This window comes from Mauremys reevesii, unplaced genomic scaffold (genome assembly GCF_016161935.1).
Source record: "Mauremys reevesii isolate NIE-2019 unplaced genomic scaffold, ASM1616193v1 Contig40, whole genome shotgun sequence".
In the NCBI taxonomy this organism is placed as follows: domain Eukaryota; kingdom Metazoa; phylum Chordata; order Testudines; family Geoemydidae; genus Mauremys; species Mauremys reevesii.
This window is the reverse complement of record NW_024100852.1, coordinates 1,770-14,473: the sequence shown is the minus strand read 5'-3', so window position 1 is coordinate 14,473 and position 12,704 is coordinate 1,770. Positions and strand designations below refer to the sequence as shown.

The window sequence follows — 12,704 nt, the reverse complement described above, 5'->3', positions numbered from 1 at the left end:
TCAATATGATGTGGCAAAGGGCACCCCATGCTAAGGACCCAGGTGGGGATGGGCTGGACTCTTAATGAACTCCCTCCCCAGTTAAGGTACAGGCAGTGGTGAGCTGAAGCCAATTCACACCAGTTCGCAAGAACCGGTTGTTAAATTTAGAAGCTGGTGTAGAACCAGTTGCTAAAGGGATGGCCTGGCTTCCCCAGGGAGCAATTTAAAGGGCCTGGGGCTCCCAGCAGGGTCTGGAGCCTCAGGCCCTTTAAATTGCCACCAGAGCCCCACTGCTGGAGCCCTGGGGTAGGGCTGGGGGGCTATTTAAAAAGGCCCGGGGCTCCCCCTGAAGGGCCAGGGCAGTAGAAGCGGGGGAGCCCCGGCCCTTTAAATAGCTCCCGGGGCCCCAGGCTGCTGCTGCTACCCCGGTGGGGGAGGAGGGAGGAGAAACTTGTGGGTTCTGAGGGGGACAGTCAGGGGCAGGATGTGGGTTGGGGTTGGATGTGGTGGGGGGACGGGCACCTGGGGCTCGTACTGTACTCACCGCGTGGTTCCCTACCGGGTCTCCGGCAGCACTTCAGCGGCAGGGGTGGGGGGGGTCTTCACTCGCTCCAGGTGAAGAACCTGCTGCTGAAATGCCACCAAAAACCCGGAGTGAGTGAAGAGACACACACACCCCCCGCCACCGAAGTGCTACCGGGGACCTGGTAGGGAACCGATTCTTTGGCTTTTGGGAGCTCATCACTGGGTACAGGCGTTAATACACGTGTTTGTGCAGGGCTGTAACCCCCTGCACATCGCCCCCAGCCCATACAGGTCCCTGCCTGAGCCCCTCCAGCTGGGACCCCAGCTCCCTGCCCCAGCACAGCACCTTGTAACGCCCGGCCCCCTGCACAGCCCAGTAACTCCAGCACAGAGCTTCCCCCCCCCTTGCACCCCGCGAGGGGCGGCGGGGAATTGCCCGCCTCGGGCTGCGCCCCACCCCGGGGAGGGGGGTCGCCCGGCGCCCGCTGCCCCGGCTTCCGGAGACGGCCCAGCTGGGCAGGGCGGGGCAAGACCTGACTGACAGCGATCGCCGCCAATCCCGCGCGGAGGGATTAACCCTGCGCTGCCCGGGGCGGAAGCTCTTTGTCTGGGGAACCGGCCTCCCCCTGCGTCGGGGCGGGGTGGGGTGGTGTGGGGCGGGGGCGGGGTGGGGGGGTGTTGGGTGGGGACCGGGCCTGTCTGTGGGGGGGGGCAGGGAGCTGGGTTTTGGGGGGTGGGGGCAGCGCATGTCTGTGCTGGGGGATGGGGAGCTGGGTTATGGGGCTGGGCAGTGGGGTGGAGCAGGGCCTGTCTGTGCTGGGGATGGGGAGCTGGGTTATGGGGCTGGGCAATGGGGTGGGGCAGGGCCTGTCTGTGCTGGAGGACAGGGGTGGGGCAGGGCCTGTCTGTGCTGGGGATGGGGAGCTGGGTTATGGGGCTGGGCAGTGGGGTGGGGCAGGGCCTGTCTGTGCTGGAGGACAGGGGTGGGGGCAAGGCCTGTCTGTGCTGGGGATGGGGAGCTGGGTTATGGGGCTGGGCAATGGGGTGGGGCAGGGCCTGTCTGTGCTGGAGGACGGGGTGGGGCAGGGCCTGTCTGTGCTGGGGATGGGGAGCTGGGTTATGGGGCTGGGCAATGGGGTGGGGCAGGGCCTGTCTGTGCTGGAGGACAGGGGTGGGGCAGGGCCTGTCTGTGCTGGGGATGGGAGCTGGGTTATGGGGCTGGGCAATGGGGTGGGGCAGGGCCTGTCTGTGCTGGAGGGCAGGGAGCAGAGGTTATGGCTCGGTGGGTGTTTTGGTGAATCATGACTAAGTCTCTCTTTTCCCCTCTGTTTGTTGTGGTTCTGACTCTCCCATCACACAGTAACATCCTGATCAATTGTTTTGCTGCAGCCCCCATAGGAGCCTGGACGTGTCCAGTGGGGAGGAGAGATGCAAGTTGGAGAACTAGGCGCAGGCCCCAGCAGGGATAAGCTGGTCCTGAAGACAGATGAGCAGCTCCTGGGTCTCCATATCCAGGCTCCGCGAGAGAATATGGAAACAGCAGAGCCAACGGGCCCAAAAGCAGGGAATGAGCTGGAGAGAGACGGGAAGGAGCCAGTCCTGGGACCACCCATCTCAGTAAGTCCTCGATGGTCCCACACAGGATGGCGACAGCTGAGGACTGAGCAGTGTGACAGGATGTCCCAGTATTGGAAAGATCAACTTCAGGAGGAGCTACAGCGCTTACGGACACCTGCTGAGGTTGTGCCGACATCAGTCCCTGCATCAAAAAACCCTCCGCTGCTGGATTTGAACCCAGAGGAGGATATTGAGGCCTATCTGGCTTCCTTCGAGCAAGTGGCTGAAGCCTGCCAGTGGCCCAGAGGAGAGTGGGTGACCCGCCTTGTGCCAGCCCTCAGCGGAAAAGCTCGGCAGGCCATTAGCAGCCTGGATGCCAGAGATGCTGGAGATTATGGGAAGGTGAAGGCAGCTGTCCTGCGAGGGTGTGACATTGGCATGGAGACACAGCGCCAGCGCTTCAGGCAGTTCCGCTACCAGGAGGCCGAGGGGCCCCGGGCAGTTTTCTGCCGGCTCTGGGAACTCTCCCATCGATGGCTGAAGCCGGAGATCCGCGCAGGAGCAGATCATGGAGTTGCTGATCCTGGAGCAGTTCCTGACCATCCTGCCGGAAGAAATCCAAAGCTGGGTTTCTGAGCATTGCCCAGAGACATGTGCCCAGGCAGTGTCCTGGCTGAGGATTTCAGGTAGGACTGCAACAGGTGGGGATATGAGAGCAGCAGGTTATGAGCAGGTGCAGGGGAATGTCCAGGGGGCTCCACTGGGCTCGGCACTGGGGTTGGGGCTGTTTGGGGCTCAGGGTTCAGCTGGGTCACCAGCCACAGGGATTTTCACAGCTCCCTGCTCTGCACACCTTGCCATTCTCTCGGAGTATAAATGTCACTGCCTCCCTTATGCAGAGTCATGCAGAACCCTTGGGCAATAATTTCACTAGTACCTGCAGCTGCTGGGAGAGTGCAGTGGCGTGGCGTCTCTCAACATCTGAATTGATAGGGAGCCTCTTTAACTGACTGGGGCTCCGTGTGAATCTAGCGTGTGCCGTTAGGAGGCAGTGCAGCATGGCCTGATCCTAGAGACCCATCCCTGAGCATCCCCTGTGTGTCACATGCAACCGTCATGTCCATGGGGTAGGAGTGTCTCCTGAGCTGCCTCACCTCACAGGACGTGAGTGGCGTAGTAGCTGCAGGTACTAGTGAGGTGCGGAAGGGTCCTGTGTGACAGGCATGGCTTCTTTCCTTCAGCTCCTCCCAGAGATGGCGTCCTGGGGAGCCTGCGTCTCCCTGAGGTCCAAGCTCCTCCCAGGCTCACACTGCACAGCCTCAGCCTCCCATTCCTGTTACCTCTCCCATTAGGTACAGGACCTGCTGGCCAAAGCAGCGTCTGTCTGAGGAGAGGGTGCCCTTTGCCACAGGCATTATTCAGGTATGATTCCCCCCTGACTCCCAGCCCCTGGCTGCCTGGTGACCCATGTGGTTGGTTCCCAGGTCACAGTGCGTGTGAAGGTTGAGGATGTGACCCCAGAGGAGATGGATGCCCCTGAAGCATTATGGGAATCTCAGAGCACCCAGCTGGAGCCACCACAGCCCCATCCCGCATGGGGATCCCTGAAGGAGGCGGCCCTGAGGAAGTGCGAGCTGCCAGGCGCCCCTGGAAAGGAGCCCCGAGTTGGACGAGAAATGGGTAACGAGCTTGTGAAGGGGCCTGGGTCGAGTCTTCCCAGAGGCACTGAGGAGACAATGGGGAAGGAAGTCCCTCGGGCTGTGTGTGTTTGGGGACAACAGGGAAGTGGCTGGCTCAGGCCGTGGGGGGCTCCCCAGCAGGATTGGAGAATGTGGGAGGCAGTGTGTGGGGTTAGGGTGGCCTGTGGGTGTCCCCTAGATGACAAGTGGCCCAGGCAGTGGGAATGGGACTGTGGGAGCTGGGTGGCCCTGTAGCCAGCGCAGATGTGAACCCTCCTTGTGTGTGTCCTGTTCTGTGGTGTTACCTAGCGGGAGCTGACTCCTCAAGGCCCATGTCATTCAGGGCTTCCCATGCAGCCTGGCCAGCTCAGGTGGAAGCCCCTTCCCTCACCCATCGATGGACTGAGCGCTCAGTTGGGAGACTGAGGCAGGATGGACCCTTCCTCTCCTCTGGGTAGTGAGTTAGGGGGATTGGGGGTGTCTTATTTTCTCCCGGTTCTGGCCGGCTGAGTGAGAATGAGGAGTATCTCAGCAGGAAGGGCCTGCAGGAAGCTCCAGGGATGTTATTGTGGCGGCCTAAAAGGAACATGACCCCAGCCTGGAAATCCCCACAGCTGTAATCTGTCAGTGGGCACCTCCTCCTCCGCCCCGAGTAGCAATGGTGGGAGCTGTAGCACAGGAGGGCTCACATGTGTTTCCCACCATGTGACCCAGCTGTGGGGCTCTGTGCAGAAGCTGTCTAAGTAGAATATTCTTGCCAGGGATGTTACAACCAACAGGTGGGTTCTCCCTGGCTTGGCCAGTCCTAGGCTTGTACCCTGCCCAGCCCCTGTTGCAGTGCCTGCAGCTGCAATGCGTTTTCAGGAAGAGCACAGTGGGTTGAATCCCTGGTGTCAGGCTGAATATCCTGCCTCACTGGCTCTAACACAGGAACCTCTCATGATTTGTTTCCTTGTTTTGATGGTGGCTTTAAGGAGTGCCCTCACCCCCCCCCTTGCCTAACTCCTCCTCCAGGTTGGGTAGCCCTTGCCAGCCTGAGAGCTCTTAGCTGGTGTTAAATAGCCCCTCACCTGTGACCACCATCCTGACCCTTCTCTGGCAGGTCCCTCTGCTCTGGGATTGTCATGGTCAACACGTGCCCCTCTGCCAATCACAGCTTTACCATCACTGACAAGGTAGGATGGACCCAGCACGCATTATGCTCGGGGTCTGTGCGGTGCCAGCCCGAACCTGAGTGGCCCCGGTGCTGCCCGCAAAGTAGGTGATGGCTCTGGACCTGGGGTTGGCAGCTTTTCCCCAGGTGTTTTACATTCTCCCCAGTCACAGCCCATCCCCATCAGCCTTTGGCTTTACATCCCCACCTCTGCCAGCCCAGGGTGCTGCTCTGCCAGCTTTGCTGCTGCTCTGGTGGTAGATGCTCCTTTCCTGACACTGGACCCTCACGGTCTCAGCATGCATGAGTGGTGGTTCTCCAGCTGCTTCCTTGTGTCGTTTACCTGGCTGCATACAGCGCCTGCACAGTCACTTCAGTCTATTGTCAGTCTCACACAGACTTTCTCCAGGGGTGGGTTGGGGCCTCACCCAGCATACAGGGCCCGGATGGCTTCTTCACTAGCCTGATCAGAGCCAATCAGTCTGTCATGCCTAGCAGCGTAAGGCTCTAGTGCCTTAGCGGTGATGGGTGAGCTGGTTGGCATGGCCATTCCTCCTGTGCCCTCTACTCTGGCTCAGATCACTCTGTGTCCTTTCTCTCTGGGATTTTGGGATCTCTGGCAGTGGCAGGAACTGGGGCCTGTCTCCTCTCATCTCAGGAATAACTCTGAGAGCATTGGCATAGTCGATGGTGTAGTGAGAGACTGCCTGGAGATGGAACCCACCACTGCAGAGGGCAGCCTGGGAACCCTCATCTTAGCAAGCCACTCACCCAACCCCAGCTTACTGCAATGTAACACAGTCGCATTTCGTGTCTCCTGGACGGGTTAAGCAGGAGATGCAAGTAGCACCCCCTACTATCTTCAGTGGAGCTACTCAACGTTTCTTTAACAAACTTTTTTTAATTTTTGGTGTACAAGTGGACATTTTTCTAAAGCAAACTCTTTTTGCAAATAATTGCTGACACTAATGACATTTTTCACAAAATTATTCATCCCGGTTTTTAAATAAAATATTGCATCTAAATGTTTTGTTCACATAAAGCCAACCATTTTGATAAATGAAAAAAAAAATTGTGAAAGTAGACAACGGGTCCATTTCCAAACACCACTTTGAAACCTCATTGTGTCCGTTTGTTTTTTATCTGGCTCTAACCTGTAAGTGGATTTCTGTAGGGAACATCATTGTCACCTAAACAGCAGGGCCGTTGAGTAGGGCAAAGGAACCAAAGAGACAGAGCGATCCATTAGCAAAGAACAAATGAGTTGGGTCCTGAATGAGAAAGGGATACTGCAGTGAGGAGAGAAAGGTCTGTTGTGGGGTGGGCGAACTTTTGGCCCGAGGCCACGTCTGGAGTGGGAAATGGCATGCAGAGTCATGAATGAGGGCTGGGGCAGGGGTTGGTGTGCGGAGGAGTGCGGGGGTAGGAGGGGTGCAGTGTGCAGGAAGGGGCTCAGGGCAGGTTGGGGTGTAGGGTGTCGAGGGGCTCAGGGCCGGGCGTTGGGGGGCAGGAGGGGATGTGGAGTGCAAGGGGGGGCTCAAGGCAGGGGTTGGGGTGTGAGGTTCAGGAGGCTCAGGGCAGGGCTGGGAACTCAGGGCAGGACGGCGGTGCCTGCAGGCGAGGGCAGCGCAGGAGCCCTCTGCCCCCCACCCCAGGGCCACAGGAACATGGTGCCGACCACTTCCAGGAGTGGCCAGGGCTTGCAGCACCACGGATCCGGCCCACAGGCTGTAGTTTGCCCACCCCTGGTCTATGGTCAGGAGAAGAGGGAAGAAGAGAGGTGGAGCCTGGAGGGAATTGAGGGCTGGAGCACAGGGAAAGGGAAATGTTGGGAGTTGAGGAAAAGTTATCGTGGGCCCTGGGAAAGAGGAAGGAGAAAGGGATGTGGGGCTTCCTGCTTGTGCGCCTCCACAGCCCCTATTTCTGCATGGCTGACTGTTTGGCTCTTCTTGGGGTCTCGCGGTGGAAGGATGTGAGAGCCTCAGCCACTTCCACTTGGAAATATGAGAGATGAAATAATCTCTGGATTCTCTCTTCTATCCAGCAGGTGCGAGGATCCTGAGCAGGACTGAGAAGCAGCCTCACGACGAAGGGCCTGAAAACCTGCAGCCCCCCAGCATATCACAGCAGGATTCAAGAGAGAGCATTAACCACAGACCTGAGCAGGAAGGAGCCTGCAAGAGGCAGAAGAGGAGCCCAGTGGGGAATGAGCCAGATCCCCTAGGGGAACGTGAGAGTGGATTCAGGAGACTAATCCAACCTCCTGCATCGGGGAGACCTCGGACCGCAGGGGACCTGCACCATCAGAACAGCATTCACAGGACAGAGAAGCCCCATAAATGTCGAGATTGTGGGGAAAGGTTCTGGGAGAAGCAGGCGCTCACGGCCCATGGGAGAGTCCATGAGAAGGACAGACCATATCCCTGTCCTGAATGTGGAAAGAGTTTCAACAGACTGACCCATCTCAAAACCCACCAGAGAACCCATACGGAGAGAAACCCTATTTCTGTGCGAATGTGGGAAGAACAGCCACCTCTCACGCTCATTACACACCAGAGGCTGCACACAGGGAGGGACCCTACTCCTGTGATGAGTGCGGAAAACTTTCACGAACCCCTCGGACCTCAACAAGCACCAGCGCTCCCACACGGGCGGCGGCCCTACCCCTGCGCTGAGTGCGGGGCGCTTCAGCCAGCTCTCAACCTGACGATGCACCAGAGGACTCACACAGGAGAAGCCCTACCCCTGCGCTGAGTGTGGGAAGAGCTTCAAGTATCTGGCTTACCTCGCCATTCACGGCGCTCCCACACCGAGAACGGCCCTTCCCTGCACTGAGTGTGGGAAGGCTGATAACAAATCCTCTTTGGCCGCCACCTGAGAATCCACTCCAGAGCCGCAGCCATGGACAAGTGAGACCCTCCCACCAGAGGCCTCCGCTCTGGTCGTGTGTGTATAAGAACGTGAAGCAGGGCCTGAGAGAAGCTAGCCCCATGCCCACTAACCAAACCATCCCTGTCACGGACACCAGGGGGTGTGAATTGGGGCTTCACCTTAGTCCTCTGAGGTGTCTCAATTCCAGAACTGCCCCAGCAGTGATTTGCTCCTTCCTGCTTGAACTAGTGAGGAGAGGGTCACTCTAGGGGCTTGTCTGTGCTGTAAATTAACTTCTTGTAACTCAAGTGTTGTCCCTCACTCAAGTCCATCCATACAGTACCTTTAAGTGGGTGCTGTGACTAAGTTGGCCAGCCCAAGGAGGACATAGGCTAAAACTGGAGCACAGCATCAGCTGCTAACACGGCACCTCTGTGTGGCTCCAGGCTTGTGTCACTTGCATATCGCTAGTTCTCCAGTGCCTAGCCCACGAGTCCCCTAGCGTGCCCAGAAAGGACAGAAGTTCTCCCACTACTCGCTGGGATATGCGTGTGCGCAGAAGCCATAGCGCTGTGCTTGAGGAGCGCAGAGTCTGTGTGAGCACAGCAGTGTGGCTGTTCTCAGCTGAGCTCGGCTCACTCGAGAGAGTCACTGGAGCACAGATAACTCAAGATAACTCTGTAGTGAAGGCAGACCCGGCGAGACTGGCAGGCCTCAGTCCCAGCGGTACCAGGAACAGCACCTCAGGGAAGGCATTGGGCCAGCTCTACCTCCTGCCCCACTGCCAACCAGTTCTGCCTCGATGGCCCACGGCCACCTTCTTCCACACTCTGCCCTACTCGGAGGCACCCAGCCTCACCAGCGCTTCAGAGCCCTCTATCATCTCTCCCCAGCAGCCGCGTGTGGCAGGGCCCAAGCCTGCTGCATTGACTCCCTGCCTCCCGCTCACCTGACTGGCTCTTCCAGCTGACTCTTATCTCAGCCTAAGCATTTACGTTCTCCGTGTACTCTTCTGTATTTAGTCATCACCGCCCTGTTTTCTGCTCCTGTCCTGCTAACTCTCTTTCTGTTTGCTGCCCTGTCTCTAGTGCGTTCGTTGTCCAGACCACACCATTGCTCCCTGGCTCAGCTGCCCATCAGCACAACGCTGATTCAGTTCTATTGGTGTGAGATTTTGATCAGACGACCCCAATCCTGCACTGAGCTCCACATGGGCAGATTCCTCCAGCGTGCTGCCTGGCTACTGGGGTCCCCAAGCGTAGCTCAGTGCAAGATTGGGGCCTTAGTTTTCGTCTTCTGATCTTCCCTACCTCATTGGTTGCCCTTCTGAATTGCTGGTATTTTTTATTTATTTCCTGCTGATTTGATTGTAATGTACTGAAGAGCACTCCTTGTCAATCAGTCACGGCTCTGCACACTTAATTACCTCTCTCTCCCTGTTCCTTTGACTCAGTTAAACCCACTCTCTTGCTTTGGCCCTTGTGTAGCTGCCCATTGCCATTCTCACTGTTGTCCCCCTGGCTTCTCGCCCTGTCGAGTCCCAACTCACTGCGATGATGTTTTATCAGTCTCCCTGGCTGGATTTAGTTTCTGGCTGAGAACAGGGAGAAGGGGTGGAAAGTGGGACCTGCGTGGTGGTGGCAGGTATCTAGCACTCCTAGGAAAAGCTAAGGGGTGCGTCAGGACACTTGGTAACACATGTGATCCAAGGACAGCCCTTACATCTCCAGCTGCAACCCGGTGCCGCTCTGCTTTTCTCCCTGCGGCCTAGCCAGCAGTACACCATGGGAATAAGTGGCCCAGCGATTCACAGGGGCAGTTTTACTATTACAGCGTTTACATTGGTAAGTGAAGAACACTTGCCATCCCACAATTTCCTTGTTGGGAGGCAACATTGGAAACCCAGTCCAAGATGTTGCAGGGGGAAGAACCAGGGTAGCTAGAACTGATGCAGGCCCCGCATCTTTTCATCCACACTGAGTGCCTGAGAGAGTTACTCTCACTTGGGAGTAGCTGTCCTGCTGTTCCTATGTAGATGTTGTGATACCCTGTAGTTTTGGGCTCCATGAGCCAGCAAAGCAAATTGGAGTTTAGACTTCAACTTCCACTGTGGATGGTGAGTCCTGTGTGTTGTGACTGGATGTCTGCTTCCCTGCAGCTCCAGAGAGGCTAAGGAGCACACAGCACATAGGCCTCATGTACAGGTGGAAAATGAGGACCTGTACTTCATCAGTGTAGCTCCATTGGCAGAAGCAAAAGTGGAAACTGTAGTGTAGACAGGACTTTGGCATTGTTACCACTGTGTCATCAGCCCCTAACCAGCAAGTGACTTATCTCTCTTTCCAAATACCAAAAGCTCTGATGGAAGAAGGGGCTCTGAGAGCATCAGAGAAGATATGCAAGCTTCTGCTGAGAAATTTCAGCTCCTACTATGATCTGCCCATTCCTGGATGCACACCTTCAACACCGCTCTCTCTGGGTTGCTACCTCCATGCTTCCTCTCTGGACACTTCCCTGTCAATAGTGGGTGATCCTGGCTTTTTTAACTATTTAAAGGGCCTTGCAGATCTCTTCAAAACCTGATTGACTACACCTCGGTCTCCTGGGTTTGAAAAGCTACTAACCCCAATAAATACAATATACATAATAGTGTTCAGTAACCCTGCTACATCTCTGCAGGAGGGAAAGCCTAATCCGATAACAGCCCAGCCATGCTTCTCTTCCTGATTGCAATCTACCCCCTCTGCACGCCTGCTCCCTGTCTCTTTCAGAGCCACCCAACAATCTTCATTAAGCCCCAAAGCTCCAAACAAACTGTCTAGAGTGGCCTCCATGAGTCCCAGCTTCTATGTCTCTGGGCACCCAGTAGTCCATGTTCTTGGTACCACAACATACCTCATCACAGAGTTTCACTTAACAGTTATAACACCATCTCATATCTCACAATTTCACGTTAACATAGTCCCTTCTCACAACTCCATTGAATATGGAGGAGGAAGGGATGATCAAGTGCAATACATCAAAGTTTGGCATCAAACATGGGAAAGTTGCATGGTCCAGCTCACTGCACTCCATCACTGGAGCTCCTGAACCCCCATAAGGAGGACACTGAAGGCTATGTCTTCACACTGACAACCAGGTGGGGTTAACAGTAGGATAATTGAGGTGTATTGGCTCTCATGCTGTACACACACAGTGGAGTTACTGTATGAGGTAAACCAGAGGCCAAAATCTAGCCATGGGCAGGGAAGCTCATTCTGAAGCCCTCCACCTTATCTGCCCTTTTGAACACTATAAGCAGCTTGTCTCCACTTAGGATCCTTACAACACAATAATACTATCCCCAATTGTTATCCTTGCTGTTTATATTTTAAAAATGGGCACCACTGCTAAAATACATTGCTGGCTTCAGGCAATGCCTTGGGATTAATATAAATGGAAAGAGGCATGCAAAGATAAGATCTCATCCTCCCTGAAAGGCACACTCAAAGATTCACACTAGCATGAAAATGAGTGTTCCAAGAAGCCATCCTGGCACTTTCCAGCTCTAGAAGCAGTGCTGGATACTCCTGGAGAGACTCTATAGGAGACCTAAAGTTGTTGGCCACACTGGATCAGATGACCAATTCCACCTGTTTTCCATAGCTAGCCAATTCCAGAGTGCTTCCAGAGGAATGGCGGAACAGAAGCAATCCTTGAGATGATCCATCCCTGTTTATCCACTCCAGCTTCTGGCAGTCAAAGGCTAGGGACACCCAGATCATGGGGATTGCATCCCTGTCTGTCTTACGGCTAATAGCCATTATTGATGGACCTGTCCTCCCATGAGACCAACTATAAACTGAGAGTGACTGTCAGATGCTGGTTTTCTGCCATATCTATGAGAGGAGCAAGAAGAGGGTGTGAAGTCATCTCACTGGACAGGATAGCTTTGCAAACAGACCAGAGGTTGAAACAGCAAGCTCGGCAGAAGAGCAGCACATGGGTTCTTTGCCTAGCCCCCAGGTCCTGGCAGGGGTAGGAATGTACTTGCACCAAAGAAAGCTAGCAAGGAAACAGGGAAGATGGTAAGAGCATCAGGAAAACCTTGGAACACCAAGGGCTAGAGGCACCAGGTGTACATTATTGTTGCTATAGGCCTTGGCTCTTGTAGTGCTGACTTTGGGTGGACTACGTGGAGCTGGACTTGCTCTACATCAGAAGGGACCGGCTCCGTTTGATAAGGCTTAAGTTTTGCTGTAGTCCTGGATGTAGAGTTATGGGATGGGAGGGAAGCCATACTAACCACCACCATCAGGAAAGGAGAAAAATTATGTACAGGTTTCACTGTGTTACAGAGACAGGATGTTCATTGGGCAAATGGGAGTTCCAGGGGACCTTAGGGACCCCAGGCCAGCCCAAAATCCCCATCCAGCCCTTGTGCTTATTGCAGCAGCTGGGAGAGGGGAAAAGGTGGAGAGGACACTGCTGTGAGATGACCAGTATATTCATGATTAACACCCTCTGCCTGGAAGATTCGGGAAAAGGCAGCTGTACCCCAGAATAATTCGTTAGAGCATCTGTTTTGCAACAGACTATTAATAGTAATTAGCTACCACAACCTCTCTGCTGGTAGAGATTATCAGGCCGCCGTGCCACGCGCCTTCTCTACTGGACAGAAGAGAGGTGATCACCTGTAGTCCCAAACATTCAGCAATCATGAAAGTGGCTTAATGATCACTTGAGATTTTTTTAAAATCAGAATTTTCTTCTAGTTTCTTTACACTTAGAACAATGGTTTAGTTATATATTATGGAGCTTATGAAAGACTTTCTAAAAATGTTAAAATGTATTACTGCTTTAAAACCTTATAAATCAGAGTGAATAAGTAAACTCAGCATACCCTTCCCAAAGAAGGTTGCTGACCCCTGCTCTAGTTCAGGCAGGAATTAGTTTCA

General features: G+C 55.0%; 1 pseudogene; it reads left to right on the top strand.

The window, feature by feature from the left end:
- Window positions 1–1,935: 1,935 nt before the first annotated feature.
- On the top strand, window positions 1,936–7,650 carry LOC120394180 (annotated as a pseudogene).
- The last annotated feature ends 5,054 nt before the right edge of the window (window positions 7,651–12,704 follow it).